Source organism: Triticum dicoccoides, chromosome 6A (genome assembly GCF_002162155.2).
Source record: "Triticum dicoccoides isolate Atlit2015 ecotype Zavitan chromosome 6A, WEW_v2.0, whole genome shotgun sequence".
NCBI lineage: Eukaryota > Viridiplantae > Streptophyta > Magnoliopsida > Poales > Poaceae > Triticum > Triticum dicoccoides.
This window is the reverse complement of record NC_041390.1, coordinates 289,182,459-289,199,528: the sequence shown is the minus strand read 5'-3', so window position 1 is coordinate 289,199,528 and position 17,070 is coordinate 289,182,459.

Sequence of the window (17,070 nt, the reverse complement as noted above, 5' to 3'; positions counted from 1 at the left end):
CTTGCCAAATGGACTCTTGACATGGTGATGACCATAGGATGCTCCGCGTCATCTCCCCTCCCTTTGGAAAGATCCGACCTCGGATCGAAATCCAAATCACCATGGGAAAGAGATGGCGTCGCCATGTAGGAGTGGTCGATCACCAAGTTCTCGTCATCTTGAAGCTCGAAATGGGCACTCTCCAATGTCGCACCGTCTCGTGATTCCTTCAAAAGGAGCAAGGAGAACAAACACTGGGAAAAACAAATGCGGTTAGCGTTAGTGCAAAACCAAGCATTCAAGAGGTGATTCACCCAACAAGTGTTGTCATCAAGCATAGCATATGGTGTGACAAAGGATTGTGACATGGCATGTAAGCACATAAATTGAGCACAAAGAAGGACATCATGGAAACAAGCATGTAAATGTGAGGTATTGATGCAAATATGTTGGACAAGTGAAGAAGCATCTACCTCAAGTTCATAGCAAGCATTCACAAATTGCTCAATGAAAGGTCTATGGTAGGCATAGGAATCATTCACAACACCAAATGAAATGAAGTGTCTAAACACATGTGTCAAGTGCAAGACAATCCAATCATAATGTGCATTGGGTGTAGTGAATATCGTGTGGCACTCAACACAATAGAAAGAGCAATTGTTCATCATGTGTGAGGCAATCAAGTCAAGCATAGTAATCAAGTCGTGCAAGCTAGTAGTGAGAAGATGCAACATACTAGAGGAAATCATGGCAATCATGTCATGTGAGCAAATAATAGACATAGACAACGCACATGACATATCGCAAGCACGAACACAAAAGCAAAATGGAAGTATCATCATAGGCATGGGGCACAAAGCAAACATAGCAATAACAAGCAATGTCTCCACCAAGCTTGCAAATACACATACAAGTATGAGAATCAATCATCATGTGTAATGCAAAGCATGGGTCATGGATGCATGGCAAAAGCATAGTAATGAGCATATCATGCAAAGTGATCATGGCAAGATGGGCATAGAATATGTAGTGGACAATAACCCATAGCCAAGTGAGGGTCATGTAGAAGAAATGCGCGAAGTCTTTGCGCGAAGAGAGCGGTGGGAAATGCAATCCATGGGATCCCAAGTCATCATTGCTCTCTAGAGCTCGTTTTGTCAACTCGTGGGATTGCGAGGTTGACAAGTATTCATGGGTACCTACACAAAAGAGACACAAACCAAAGAAATTGTGCATATGGTAAATGTACACATCATCCATCTTGATGTGTATTTGCACGTGGAAGTTAGCACAAGATAAGCATCGCTCAAAGAAATTTGATGCATGGTATAAGAACATGTCATCCATCATGAAAGAATAGTTATTGTGTATAACATGATGGGGATGCAAATTGAGCATACAAGTATATGGCACATCAATAGCATGTTTATTCATGGGAAGCAAATTGTGCACATAAGTATGAGGATCATGCAATGGATGGGAGTGATCAAAATCTCCTAAAATGTATGAGGAAACTATGGGGGTCTCCTCATGAGCAATGTTGGAAACATCATATGGAGAAAATGGACAACATCCAAAACAATGCATATCCGAAGCTAGGTGGTTATGGCATGGCATATGAGATAAATGATGCAAAGGTAGCATGTCAATATCATCACAAGAGAAACAAATGCCAATAACCATAGGCTTGTCATCTATGCCATAAGTGCAAATTGGGTTAATCTTAATGGCATATGCATAGTCACTATGAAGAGATTGCAAATATGACATATGATTGATCTCATGCATAGCATATGACAAGTCAAGCGGATTGGCAAACATGATGTGACCTAAGGAATTGTTACAAGAAATCCTATGCAACATGGCATCACAACTAATAGACTTCACATGAGAATCATCATACTCATCGTAAATGGGTAACAAATCATCACATGAGGAAGTCGCACTAGCATGAATCATGGAAATAGGGGGATCAACATCATGCAAGCAATCAATGTCATGAATGTCCACTAGTGGGACTAGAGCATCACCTTCACCTATGTTACCGTGTTCATTCAACTCATGTGGTGTAGGTGTGGTGGGAAAGACCAAATGGTGGTCATCTTCATCTTGATGGAACCATGTGGGGGTGCATCGTCTTCCACCATGGCCATCGTCTTGTCCAAAGGGAGGACAAAGTCATCGCGAATCGGCGCGTCATCATATAAGGGACCTAGCACCAAATGAGAAGACACAATAGAGGTAGAGGTCAAGTCGTTAGTGTTAAAAGTGGCCTCACATGACCTATCAACTATCTCACTCTCTCTATGTGGTGGTTCACTCACTCCCTCAAAATAGGTGCACTCAAACTCACATATGGTGGAGTCACTCATCTCACTCAAGAGGTGGGGGTTGTGGCTCTCCTCACATGGAATAGTGGGAACACATCATATATGGGGCTAGTGGTGAAATCACTCTCACTCTCAATATGGTGGCTAAAGTCACTCAACTCATCACATGTCGCTGTGGTCGAAGGGAAAATCCCATGCTCAACCGTCTCGTAGTCGTCACCGTGTATGAAGGCCGAAGATGGCACATCATCACTCTCGCCTCCTAAGATGGAAGCATCATCCTTGCTCGCCACATTGTCGCTCGCCTCCAAAGCTTGGTCCTTGAGGGTCTTTGTAGTCGTACTCATCGCCGCACCGTCTTGAAAAAGAGTCATGGAGGACTCGGCATCGTCAATGCCACAAAGAGGGATGGCGTCGAACTTGGGAGTATCGTCTTGGAGCTCGTCAGGCTTGGACATCGTGGTGGTACTAGCCACATGCTAGTTTTCATGGAGCTTGGTCGTCGCGAAGTGAGCTTGGGGTGGAGAAAGTTTGGCCTTCATAAGTTCTTGTTCCGCCTTGAGAGCACCAATGTAGTTGTCGTCGAGGGACTTGTAGTTCTCGAGGAAGATCGTCTTGGAGATGTCATTGTGCAATCCCATCATGAAGTGGAACTTCATTGAAATGGGGTCGTCCACGCCGGCTCGTCGCAAGGCAATCTTCATCTCCTTGAAGTACTCGTCGATGGACTTGGATCCTTGGATGGTGTTCTCCAATTGGCGTTGAAGTTGTTCCGTGTAGGTTGGAGGCACAAACTCTCGCCGCAAAGCTCTCTTCGTCTTGGGCCAACTCATGTCGTAGCTCTCCGAAGGTGTGTGAAGCCACCATGTGGACGCGTAGTCGTGGAAGTTCCTTGTGGCGCACTTCACTTGATCTTTGGGAGGGACTTGATGTAGCTTGAGGTAGTCGTCCATCAAACGCTCCCACTCGAGATACTCCTCGGGTTCTTGAGTCCCATAGAAAGGAATCGTGTGGTCGATGTCGAGGTCGTAGTAGCTCGCGGAAGTCGCGGACTTGAGCTTGGGGAGCTTCTCTTGAGCGTAGTCTTGAGGTGCTTGTTGGTGAAGATGCCATATATCCGAAGGCGAAGATGCCTTGAAGTCGCTTGGCAAAGATGACAAAGTGGTTGGTGTAGCCGTAGCTCCATCTTGGTGGTGCTTGTCTCGCGGTCTTCTCTTGTGGTCATGAAGTTTGGACTTGGAGTGAAGTAGGGCTTGGTTGCAACTTGTAGGTAGACGCATCTCGAGCATCTTCATGATGATGTTGTCGTTGTCGTTCTTGAGCGCGATGTAGATGTCATTCGTCGTCGTCGTGCACATGTTTCTTGGAGGTGACTTGCCCTTCATGACGAGGTGGATCACAAACGTGATGGTGGTCAGCATGGAGATGTGGACGAGATGACTTGCGCTTGCATCATTTTTGCGCTCCGAAGACTTGTGACTTGAATGTCGCCGCCTTGAGGATGATGAAGGGGAAGAACGGTTGATCAACAAGGCCCGAATCTCCTCCATCCTTGCATCTTGCTGCTCCTTTTGTGTGGAAAGCTTGTTGTTGATGTAGTTGTACACGCCGTCGTTGCTGTGGAAGACCGGAGATGAAATGCCTTGCCTATCCATCACAAGATTCGAGCCAACATGAGTGGAGAAAGAGAAGAACGAATTCCAAATGTACCTTGACCGAAGTTGAAACTGGATCAATGATCACTCCAATGTGGACAAGGAAATAGCACAATTGGTACCAATTCTTGTCGGTTTCTCACACCTACACAAGTAAGGCTTATGGTAGAGCTCGGTGAGGATAGTGGCACAAAAATTTGATGTAAAATGTTATTAAGAGTCAATAATGTTGAAAGAGATTCACAAATTCGCAAGTGTAACAAGTAGACCAATAGCAATATGTGGCACACGGAAACACACACACGGATAGATAAATGGGGTCGTGCAACCAAGGATGAGCACAAAATGTGGAATCCACGGAAAACGCTCGTGTTGCACAACTCAAGAGAGACACTAGCACGATTGCTCTATAGGCGGATACGACACTTGTGCACAACCTATAAGATGCAAAATGTAACAACTTCTATCCCAAGTATGCTATATATGTATGATGTTCCGGTGGTATGATCCAAGATGATCTTATATGCAATGTGGTATGATGTTATGGCACTTGCTTACAAGCTCTTTGTTCACTCTTTTTTTTTGCTTAAAAGCTTATTCTTTTTTTGTATATGGCCACTTTGCAAAATGCACAAATCAAGATAGTAATTGTGTATATGCGGGAACAAACTTGAGGCACAGAAGATGATATGATACCAATATGATATGGTATGTATGAAATGTATGGTGTAGATCACTAATGTGCACAAGTAACATTGCCAGCAATACTCAAATGTCTAGTCTCGATAGGCAAGTAACGCAAAATGGGCTAGGGGTTAACAATGCAATTGCAAGGGGAATGTACAATGGAGGGGTACCACGATACCAAGATGATATGGAGGTTACCGTGCATGGCTATGATGAGTAGCGGTGTTCTTGATGTACATACCAAGATGATGGAGACTCGTCCCTAAGTAGCCGAAACACCTTAGGAAACGGAAAAACCGCGAACTCAAAATCTCAAACGTCAAATATCAAAATGGTGGTAGCGGGATGCAGTGGTGTGGCACTAGGCAATGCGGAAGTGGAGGTTATGGTGGTGGACTATACACGGTGTCGGAGTTGAATGCATGATCCCTAAATAGCCGAAACACCTTAGGAGACACAACTCACAACACAACCAAAATTATGTTAAGTTGGGGTGGCGGAAGTGTATAGTGGTCAAACCTATGCGGAAGTGGTGGTGGTGGTTGATGAAGAAGCAACCGTCCCTAAGTAGCCTAGACACCTTAGGAGACTCAAATCACTCCTCAAGTAACCACATATGCGCTGGGGATCAATATGGGTTAGGTTGCGAAAGTCGGTGGTGGTGTAGCGGATGATGTGGTGGAGGCCCTAGGCAAAGATGCCAAAATTCACAAACTTTGATGGAGTCAAAAGATGTTGGTGGTATTTTTGTGGGAAGGGGAATGTCAAGAGCTTCAAAACGACCTAAAGAACACGAAAATCGGACTCCGGATGAATTAGTTATGGCCGAAACAAAAATCAGCCGAAGTTGATATCTACAGGTAGCGGACGTCCGGAAAAAACGGTCGTCCGCTGATTCTACTCGGGTTAGGGGGTTCCGGTCGTCCGGTAAGGTCGGACGTCCGGTGCTTCCTGGGTCGCCGAACGTCCGGTAAAGTGACGGTCGTCCGGTGGGTCGGGGTCAACGCGGGATTTGAGATCCGGGGCGCGATTTTGGGCAGAAATTGGGGATTTTGAGGTCAAAATTGATGAGATTTCATGGATTGAAAGTGGGGAAAATTGGGGAAATGCTAGATCCACTTGAAACCAAGCAAATCCATGGATCAAAATCAACAAAATATCATCAAACCAACAAATTACAAAAAAAATTGGGGCTATTTTTGGTGGGGATTTTTGAATTTAGGACGAAATCAAGTAAAAGATGGCTAGAAAACGGTGGGGGAGGCTCCGAAATCGTGATCAACGTGGCTCATGATACCAAGATGATGTAGGGTAGAACCCTAGTGGCCCAATCTTTCACAAAAGGAGCGATTCCCGCGAAGAACGCGAAAAACACGAGGAGGGAAATGAGGGGAAAATCACGAGGGGAACACAAGAGAACACTCAAACCAACAAGAATGATCACACATGCGCTAGATCCTCGAAACAGAAGGAGATACACGATCCAAATCCAACAAGGGACGATACAAAGGGTAGCCGGTTCTTCTCCGTGAGGAGGTCTTGAATCCACAAGGGGATCTTCCCGTAAAGGGGTCATGAATCCAAGGTGGATCTTCTCCGAAGAGGGGCCGCGGTCTCTCTCAAGGAGTAGATCCGATATGGATGAGCGAAGCTCTATCTCACAAATGAACTAACACAACGCTGACCCTAGAAAGGAGGTGGAGGTGGTCTATTTATAGTCTTAGCCACGAAGGGGTAAGTGGGAGAGGGGTACAAGGCCAAGGGCCCGCGACTGCACACAGGCAGGTACCGGACGACCGGTGGGGGTCGGACGTCCGATGGCTCAGGACGGACCGAATGTCTGGCGCGCGTCGGACGTCCGCTGATTCTTCTCGGGACAGGTGGCACCAGATTTCCAGTAAGCGTCGGACATCCGGTGCCTGGGACTTGTCGGACGTCCGGTGTCGTCGGTCGTCCGACGGTTGTAGAGGGTCGGACGTCCGGTGGCTTCCGGTCGTCCGGTCGCTGAAGACTCTGCAGCTCCTTCTTCTTCCGTCTTCTCTTCCAGGCTTCCCTCGCGGATGGTGTAGGTGTTCCTTGGCGCTTGCACTCCTCCTCGTCATCCGTGAAGTTCCGACAATACCTATGCATGCACACGAGAGGGGTGTCAAGTAGTATACCATCCTTAAAGGGGTCAAGTGAACACGTGTAAAGGGGAAGATTCACCTTTAGGTATGAGAAGTAGATGTCGCACGTGTCACTTGCCAAATGGACTCTTGACATGGTGATAGAGGCGGGGTGTCCCGATCTTTCGATGAGATGATAACTATCGATTTGATGGAGACGACTTTGACGATCCGACTACAAACGTGCAACGACGTTGTGCCTTAGCAATCGCTAAACCAACTCCGAGAGGTTATTGACCACGCCGGAGCACGATCAACCTGACCACGAAGGTCTATTCCTGCAAGCAATCGAAGAACAAGCAAGAATATGATAAAAGAAATCTGAATATCGCGAATATGTATGAAGTATTGATAATGGTGGGGATCCGAAAAGTGGTCTTGGTCTGGTCGTTGGACACAAACGAAGCACACGAAGTTGCAATGGCTAACTTTTAACTAAACAAATCCCAAGGAAAAGCTACTAGATGGATCTACTTATATAGGAGCAAGGGGTGGCGGCCAAGAAGGTGGGAGGACGTCCCAAGGCAGCCTAAAACTAAATCTAGGTCGTACAAGGCCAATGGGCCCAAGTGGAGGTGATGTGACACCTTTAGACTTGTAGTTTGACTCGGATTCTGCTGCAGCATCAGATTGTTTCGTCCACAACTCAATGCTCCGGACGAATTTGAAGGTGATTCCAATTGGGTTGGAAAGTGCACGAAATCTAGTTTCCAACAAAAAAAGAATCACCCAATTCGGAGTCCGTATGAAAAACTTGTGTGCGTTTTGAGTCAGGTGTGTCTGTGCAGTCCGAATCTGAATCCAGAACGTGAGAGACTTGGACTCTATCTTCTCTTGGGCCAAAAGTGACGTGAGAGAACTTTTTGGACAGCAAATAAACATCTCTTTCTTCCTTATCTTCATATGTGGATTGTACAAATGTCCCATACACCTGCAATTAGACAAAACACAAAAGTGTGTGAAGTATTTTTGTTTTGGATAATATAAATAGATTATTGAATAGTTTGCACTAGAAATCACCTGACAAATATGCATATATGCAATATTTTTGGTCATATCCAAGGTAGTCATGTCCTCATCATCCTCCCCTTCTTGAAAATAAAGCCGTCCTCGGCGTTGCTTAATCTGAAATGTGGCTAACAAAAGAGACAAGGTGTACATGTTGTATATGTATATGTCATCCATTTTAACTTCCCTTGATTTTTGCATATATGACACATGAATAGATGAGTAACTTGCATAGTTCATAAAATCTAAAGCCAAAAAATTAGCACCAGAAGTAGAAGGCATGAAAATATTGCAACTCAGTTTGCACATATAAGTGAAGCTCTTATTCATTTCAAAAGATTGACAATGTTCATCATTAAACCATCCCAACATTGGTGAATAAACCTTACTTGCATCAAATTTACATGCTACAACATGCTTAAATAAGCAAACATGCAATAAGTCATTCAACACAGAATCATCATCAAGATTAGAGGTCATATCAAAATGATTAAACATTGGTTCTTTTGCATCAATAGTTAATTCAATGGGTGCACTCAAAATTGTTGGTATTTCAGTTGTTTGATCACATGGCAAAGTCAAATTATCAACATAGTCCTCTAAAATAGGTGGTGTGATCAAAGTAGTGGGTAGCTCATCAGATGGTGCATTCAAATTGACAAGGCATTCATCATTCTCATGTAGAGATGGAAGATCAGTACCTTTTTCATTACCTCTTATGATCAACTCAGATGATGTAGCCACTCTCGGGGGCGATGTGTCACATGGTGGAGGTGATGTAGTCCTGACAACAACGGATGTGGTTGTCATAGTATGCCTAGTAGTTGAAGAAACAATCATATCAACTCTTGGAATGTGCACCATGCGCTTGTTCTCCTCGTGGCCAACACGTCGTTTTATTTCCTGTTCAGCTTTGCATGCAAGATGAAACAAATGGTCCATAGGATAACACTCTTCATGAATTAGTATCTCTTGAATATCACGGTTTAATCCTCCCCAAAATCTATCCATAAAATCATCTTCACTTTCTTCTAAAGAGGAATGCAACAAGGTAGTTTGTAAATCATCATAATATTTTGTTACAGTTTCACTACCTTGTTTTAAGTGTTGCAACTTCTTAATCATGTCACGAGTATAATAAGCAGGGACGAAAGTATGTCGCATGACAAGTTTCAAATCATCCCAAGTAGTAGGTATATAATCAGGGTGTAACCGACAATATTCACTCCACCAAACCAAAGCATAACCAGTGAAAGAACCAACCGCAACCTTAACCTTTTTATGTTCATCGAAATTATGGGAAGCAAATATATTTTTTATGTCGAACTCCCATTCAATATAAAGCAGGTTTGAAACGGCCATTAAATGGTGGTATAGATACATTAACCTGATCATGTGCATTTGGATGTTTGTGCACCTCTCGTGACGGTTGTGGTATTTGCAAAGGTGGTGGCACGTCTCCCGTGATCGATAAAGTCCATGAATTGACTCTGGATCCTGTCATGATTAGTAGAACAAGAAGCAAAACCCAAAAATAATGTTCCTATAACTACTAGGATGTGGTGGTAAACGCTCACAGTAAAGCAAATATCAATGTCTTACAAGTTCTTACCATGCAGCAGGCGGTGATCGGCAACCAGCGGTGTCAAGTAACTCCGAATATTGAGTAAAGTGATTGCCAGGGGAGCGTACGTATACACGGTGTAGAAATATGTGGAGCTGGGTTGGCTATATATGGTAGCAAAAGATTAGCAATAATCAATTCAAAGATGCAATGTTGAATAAACGCTCAACGACGGTACTGTGCTGGTCCTAGGCTAGACCGGACTAGAGACGCGAGCCTAGAACACTAATGAGGTCACGGCGTAGCACAACTAGCATCAATGAAGGATACTAAGTAGCTCTTGACAGCAAGATATAAGTGAAGATCACAACGGCAGTGAAGATAATGATGAAAAACAACTGCCAAGCAGGATATACAACAACTCTCTCTCCAACTTTCCTCTTGAAAAGTTTGAGACAATTTTCTGATAAATTCTTTCAAAGAATGCTACTAACTCAAGCTTTCCAATGCAAAAAGAATCACTCAATTCCGAGTTGATATGAGGAGTCAAAGATAGGGGTGTCCCGATCTTTCGATGAGATGATAACTATCGATTTGGTGGAGACGACTTTGACGATCCGACTACAAACGTGCACGACGTTGCACCTTAGCAATCGCTAAACCAACTCCGAGAGGTTATTGACCACGCCGGAGCACAATCAACCTGACCACGAAGGTCTATTCCTGCAAGCAATCGAAGAACAAGCAAGAATATGATAAATGCAATCTGAATATTGCGAGTATATATGAAGTATTGATAAAGGTGGGGATCCGTAAGCGGTCTTGGTCTGGTCGTTGGACACAAACGAAGTACACGAAGTTGCAATGGCTAACTTTTAACTAAACAAATCCCAAGGAAAAGCTACTAGATGGATCTACTTATATAGGAGCAAGGGGTGGCGGCCAAGGAGGTGGGAGGACGTCCCAAGGCAGCCTAAAACTAAATCTAGGTCGTACAAGGCCAATGGGCCCAAGTGGAGGTGATGTAACACCTTTGGACTTGTAGTTTGACTCGGATTCTGCTGCAGCATCAGATTGTTTCGTCCACAACTCAACGCTCCGGACGAATTTGAAGCTGATTCCAATTGGGTTGGAAAGTGCACGAAATCTAGTTTCCAACAAAAAAAGAATCACCCAATTCGGAGTCCGTATGAAAAACTTGTGTGCGTTTTGAGTCAGGTGTGTCTGTGCAGTCCGAATCTGAATCCAGAACGTGAGAGACTTGGACTCTATCTTCTCTTGGGCCAAAAGTGACGTGAGAGAACTTTTTGGACAGCAAATAAACATCTCTTTCTTCCTTATCTTCATATGTGGATTGTACAAATGTCCCATACACCTGACAAATATGCATATATGCAATATTTTTTGTCATATCCAAGGTAGTCATGTCCTCATCATCCTCCCCTTCTTGAAAATAAAGCCGTCCTCGGCGTTGCTTAATCTGAAATGTGGCTAACAAAAGAGACAAGGTGTACATGTTGTATATGTATATGTCATCCATTTTTACTTCCCTTGATTTTTGCATATATGACACATGAATAGATGAGTAACTTGCATAGTTCATAAAATCTAAAGCCAAAAAATTAGCACAAGAAGTAGAAGGCATGAAAATATTGCAACTCAGTTTGCACATATAAGTGAAGCTCTTATTCATTTCAAAAGATTGACAATGTTCATCATTAAACCATCCCAACATTGGTGAATAAACCTTACTTGCATCAAATTTACATGTTACAACATGCTTAAATAAGCAAACATGCAATAAGTCATTCAACACAGAATCATCACCAAGATTATAGGTCATATCAAAATGATTAAACATTGGTTCTTTTGCATCAATAGTTAATTCAATGGGTGCACTCAAAATTGTTGGTATTTCAGTTGTTTGATCACATGGCAAAGTCAAATTATCAACGTAGTCCTCTAAAATAGGTGGTGTGATCAAAGTAGTGGGTAGCTCATCAGATGGTGCATTCAAATTGACAAGGCATTCATCATTCTCATGTAGAGATGGAAGATCAGTACCTTTGTCATTACCTCTTATGATCAACTCAGATGATGTAGCCACTCTCGGGGGCGATGTGTCACATGGTGGAGGTGATGTAGTCCTGACAACAACGGATGTGGTTGTCATAGTATGCCTAGTAGTTGAAGAAACAATCATATCAACTCTTGGAATGTGCACCATGCGCTTGTTCTCCTCGTGGCCAACACGTCGTTTTATTTCCTGTTCAGCTTTGCATGCAAGATGAAACAAATGGTCCATAGGATAACACTCTTCATGAATTAGTATCTCTTGAATATCACGGTTTAATCCTCCCCAAAATCTATCCATAAAATCATCTTCACTTTCTTCTAAAGAGGAATGCAACAAGGTAGTTTGTAAATCATCATAATATTTTGTTACAGTTTCACTACCTTGTTTTAAGTGTTGCAACTTCTTAATCATGTCACGAGTATAATAAGCAGGGACGAAAGTATGTCGCATGGCAAGTTTCAAATCATCCCAAGTAGTAGGTATATAATCAGGGTGTAACCGACAATATTCACTCCACCAAACCAAAGCATAACCAGTGAAAGAACCAACCGCAACCTTAACCTTTTTATGTTCATTGAAATTATGGGAAGCAAATATATTTTTTATGTTGAACTCCCATTCAATATATAAAGCAAGTTTAAAACGGCCATTAAATGGTGGTATAGATACATTAACCTGATCATGTGCATTTGGATGTTTGTGCACCTCTCGTGACGGTTGTGGTATTTGCAAAGGTGGTGGCACGTCTCCCGCGATCGACAAAGCCCATGAATTGACTCTGGATCCTGTCATGATTAGTAGAACAAGAAACAAAACCCAAAAATAATGTTCCTATAACTACTAGGATGTGGTGGTAAAACGCTCACAGTAAAGCAAATATCAATGTCTTACAAGTTCTTACCATGCAGCAGGCGGTGATCGGCAACCAGCGGTGTCAAGTAACTCCGAATATTGAGTAAAGCGATTGCCAGGGGAGCGTACGTATACACGGTGTAGAAATATGTGGAGCTGGGTTGGCTATATATGGTAGCAAAAGATTAGCAATAATCAATTCAAAGATGCAATGTTGAATAAACGCTCAACGACGGTACTGTACTGGTCCTAGGCTAGACCGGACTAGAGACGCGAGCCTAGAACACTAATGAGGTCACGGCGTAGCACAACTAGCATCAATGAAGGATACTAAGTAGCTCTTGACAGCAAGATATAAGTGAAGATCACAACGGCAGTGAAGATAATGATGAAAAACAACTGCCAAGCAGGATATACAACAACTCTCTCTCCAACTTTCCTCTTGAAAAGTTTGAGACAATTTTCTGATAAATTCTTTCAAAGAATGCTACTAACTCAAGCTTTCCAATGCAAAAAGAATCACTCAATTCCGAGTTGATATGAGGAGTCAAAGAATTCTAAAACTGGCCTAAAAAATTGGAACAAGCTGTGTTCACGAACTTCGGAGGGCAAAAAGACCTATTTAGGAGCCGATTTTGAGGTGTCAAATATTGAACTAGCTTCTGCAACTATTTAGATGCGGCTCGTCGCTATCTTCAATTTGAGTACTCACGGAGCCAAAACAGACTTCGTATGAGGAAGATACACCTGTTTTACTGAACAGTGCGCAAAATAGATTCCAATCCGAATTCAGGTACGAGATTGATTCTAGGTAGATCCAATTTTTTTCTTCTCTCTTTTTTTTCTCACGCTTTTTTTTCTTTTTCTTCTCCCTCTTTTTCTTTTTTTTCTTTCCTTTTTTCTCTCTTTTTCTCTGATACCACTTGATAGAGGCGGGGTGTCCCGATCTTTCGATGAGATGATAACTATCGATTTGGTGGAGACGACTTTGACGATCCGACTACAAACGTGCAACGACGTTGTGCCTTAGCAATCGCTAAACCAACTCCGAGAGGTTATTGACCACGCCGGAGCACGATCAACCTGACCACGAAGGTCTATTCCTGCAAGCAATCGAAGAACAAGCAAGAATATGATAAAAGCAATCTGAATATCGCGAATATGTATGAAGTATTGATAATGGTGGGGATCCGAAAAGTGGTCTTGGTCTGGTCGTTGGACACAGACGAAGCACACGAAGTTGCAATGGCTAACTTTTAACTAAACAAATCCCAAGGAAAAGCTACTAGATGGATCTACTTATATAGGAGCAAGGGGTGGTGGCCAAGGAGGTGGGAGGACGTCCCAAGGCAGCCTAAAACTAAATCTAGGTCGTACAAGGCCAATGGGCCCAAGTGGAGGTGATGTGACACCTTTGGACTTGTAGTTTGACTCGGATTCTGCTGCAGCATCAGATTGTTTCGTCCACAACTCAATGCTCCGGACGAATTTGAAGGTGATTCCAATTGGGTTGGAAAGTGCACGAAATCTAGTTTCCAACAAAAAAAGAATCACCCAATTCGGAGTCTGTATGAAAAACTTGTGTGCGTTTTGAGTCAGGTGTGTCTGTGCAGTCCGCATCTGAATCCAGAACGTGAGAGACTTGGACTCTATCTTCTCTTGGGCCAAAAGTGACGTGAGAGAACTTTTTGGACAGCAAATAAACATCTCTTTCTTCCTTATCTTCATATGTGGATTGTACAAATGTCCCATACACCTGCAATTAGACAAAACACAAAAGTGTGTGAAGTATTTTTGTTTTGGATAATATAAATAGATTATTGAATAGTTTGCACTAGAAATCACCTGACAAATATGCATATATGCAATATTTTTGGTCATATCCAAGGTAGTCATGTCCTCATCACATGGTGATGCCCGTAGGATGCTCCGCATCACTCGAGCACGTCCAGGCCAACGTCGAACCCCGAAAGACAGGCAGCAGGGTGACGCGCGCGTCGTCACCAAACGACGCCGCAACGACCCCCGCCTGACCGACGGGTGCGATGGCCTCAACGTTAACGAGCCTGCGCTCGGTGTTGGCGGGTGCCTACCTTTCAAGGTCAGCTGCCCTGCCTGAGCACGATAGTCGCGGCAAGTCCGTTGGCCGTCCGTTCACACGTTCAAGCTGGAGATACCTGAGAAGTACGATGGGAGGCTGAACCCGCAGAGTTCCTGAGCATCTACATCATTGCTGTTCAGGCTGCCGGGGGAAGAGATGAGAAGGTGTTTGACAACTACTTCCCTTTGGCCCTAAAGTCCAATGTGAGGTCTTGACCTACCGGAGAACTCCATTTAACATGGACAAACCTGTGCCACGAGTTCATTGGTGCCTTCACCGGTGGCCACCAAGAGCCCGGCAGGCCCAGCGACCTGCAGCTTCTCCAACGGAAGGAAGAAGAAACCCTCTGTTAGTATTTGCAGAGATTCAGTAAAGTTCATAGAAATATTCCAAATATCCATCCGGTAGCTGTTATAGCAGATTTCCAGTCCAATGTGCGCAACCGCCGCATTCATCCAAAATGAACGTGCGGTTGCCCAAGACTGTGAAAGAACTATATACACTCGTGGACAAATGTGCCTGGATGGAAGAAGGAAGGAAGTTGCCCGGATAGGAGGATTGCATTAATGTTGATTAAGAGGATGAATATGAATCAACCAGTCAGAGGAAAGGCAAGAAGCGCTGTAAGAAGCCAAGAGATAAGGCAGTGATGACTATAGAAGGTTCGGGCACACCTAGTACCGGCAAGAAGGCCAAGGCTGAGGCCCCCGACAAGGAAGCTGTCCTATGCACTGCCTGCCGGGAAGCCGCTGCCGTGGAAAAGTTGGGAAAGATGATGGGCCGTACTGCAAGATCCACCGAACCAAAGGCCACGACCTTCAGGAGTGTTATCAGGATGAGCAGCTTGTCAAGAAACAGAGGGCAGAGTATGATAAGCGTGATAAGGAAAAAAAAGTCAGAATGCTGCTGGCAGTAAGGGTCGAGGCGGTGAAGGCAATCGCCCCAGCAAACCCTTTCAGAACCAAGGAAAACTCGCCAGGGGCCAAGAAAAGGAAACCTATGATGATGCCAGTGATGGAGGGGATGAAGAGGAAACTAGCGAGAAGGAGTTCCAGAAGGCCTGACGCCCTATGCATTGATGGGGGTTCATCTTTGCCAACTCAAGCGATGGGCACGAGAGGTCAATGCTGTGGAACCAGTGCCAGAGGCCCGGAAACCGCTCAAATGGTCCCGCACACCCATCATTTTTTGACGAAGAGGATCACCTTGATCGCACCACTGCGGTGGGGCGTTGGCTATTGTTGGTCTCCCCAACAATTCGCAACCTCAAGGTCACAAAGATGCTAGTGGACGGCGGGGCCGGGTTGAATCTGATTTCCCCAGCAGTTATCATCAAGCTTCAAATAGGAGAAGAGGAGCTAGAGGCCACAAGCACGTTTCAAGGAGTTAATCCCGGAAGGAGTCATCCTAAGGGGAAGATTATGTTGCCGGTGACATTTGGGGGAGAGCTGAACTATCAGACTGAGACGATTGTGCTTGATGTGGTTGATCTCCCCCTGCCATATAATGGAATTCTTGGATGACCAGCCCTGTCCAAGTTCATGGCAGCATCCCACTATGCTTACAACACCCTGAAAATGCCTGGGCCATTGGGAGTCCTCACTTCCTGTCAGATGATAAGGATGCAATTATCTTTGTGGACAAGATGTATCGGGATGCAGTCGCAGCTGTTCTCGCCAAGGAAAGCAAAGGAAAGAAGAGGGATTGTAGGACATCCGGCAAGGAGTCCGGGAAGCGTGCCCCCTCCGAGTGCACGACACCCGTTGACGACGTGCTGGAGTGTTCCAATAGCAAGAGATGCAAGGTTACTGCACCCCAAGTGAAGAAGGTCCCGGCAGGGCTGGCTGGCGTTGATGGTACTTTCACTATCAGCGCCACCCTCAATGATAAATAAGAAAGCGCCCTCATTGCCTTCCTGTGGGCGAATATCGATGTGTTTTCTTGGAAACCATCTGATATCCCCGGTGTTCCCAGGGAGGTAATTGAGCACCACCTTGCTGTCTGCCCACATGCCCGACCCATCAGGCAGAAAGTACGGAAGCAGGCCTTGGAAAGGCAGCAGTTCATTGCCGAAGAGATCAAGAAGTTAGAGGCAGCTGGTTTGGTCAGAGGAGTAATGCATCCTACATGGTTAACAAATCCAGTAGTGGTCCGGAAGGCTAACGGGAAGTGGAAGCTTTACATTGATTTGACAGACCTCAACAAGGCTTGCCGAAGGACCCATTTCCCTTGCTGCGCATCGACCAGATCGTGGATTCTACTTCGGGATGTGATTTTCTCTCCTTTTTGGATGCATACTCAGGATATCATCAGATTTTCATGTCCAAGGAAGATGAAGAGAAGACATCACTCATCACTCCGTGTGGTACGTATTGCTTTGTCCGTATGCCATTTGGATTAAAGAGTGCCGGGTCCACTTTTGCAAGGGTAGTCTAGATCGGTTTTGAGCCACAGTTGCACAGAAATATAGACGCCTATATGGATGATATCGTGGTCAAAACCAAGGATAAGGCCACCCTTATCTAGGATTTGGAAGAGACATTTGCCAATCTACGCTAGATCAATCTGAAGCTTAATCCGAAGAAGTGTGTATTTGGTGTTCCCTCTGGCAAGCTACTTGGGTTCTTCCTGTCCCATCAGGGGATCGAAGCC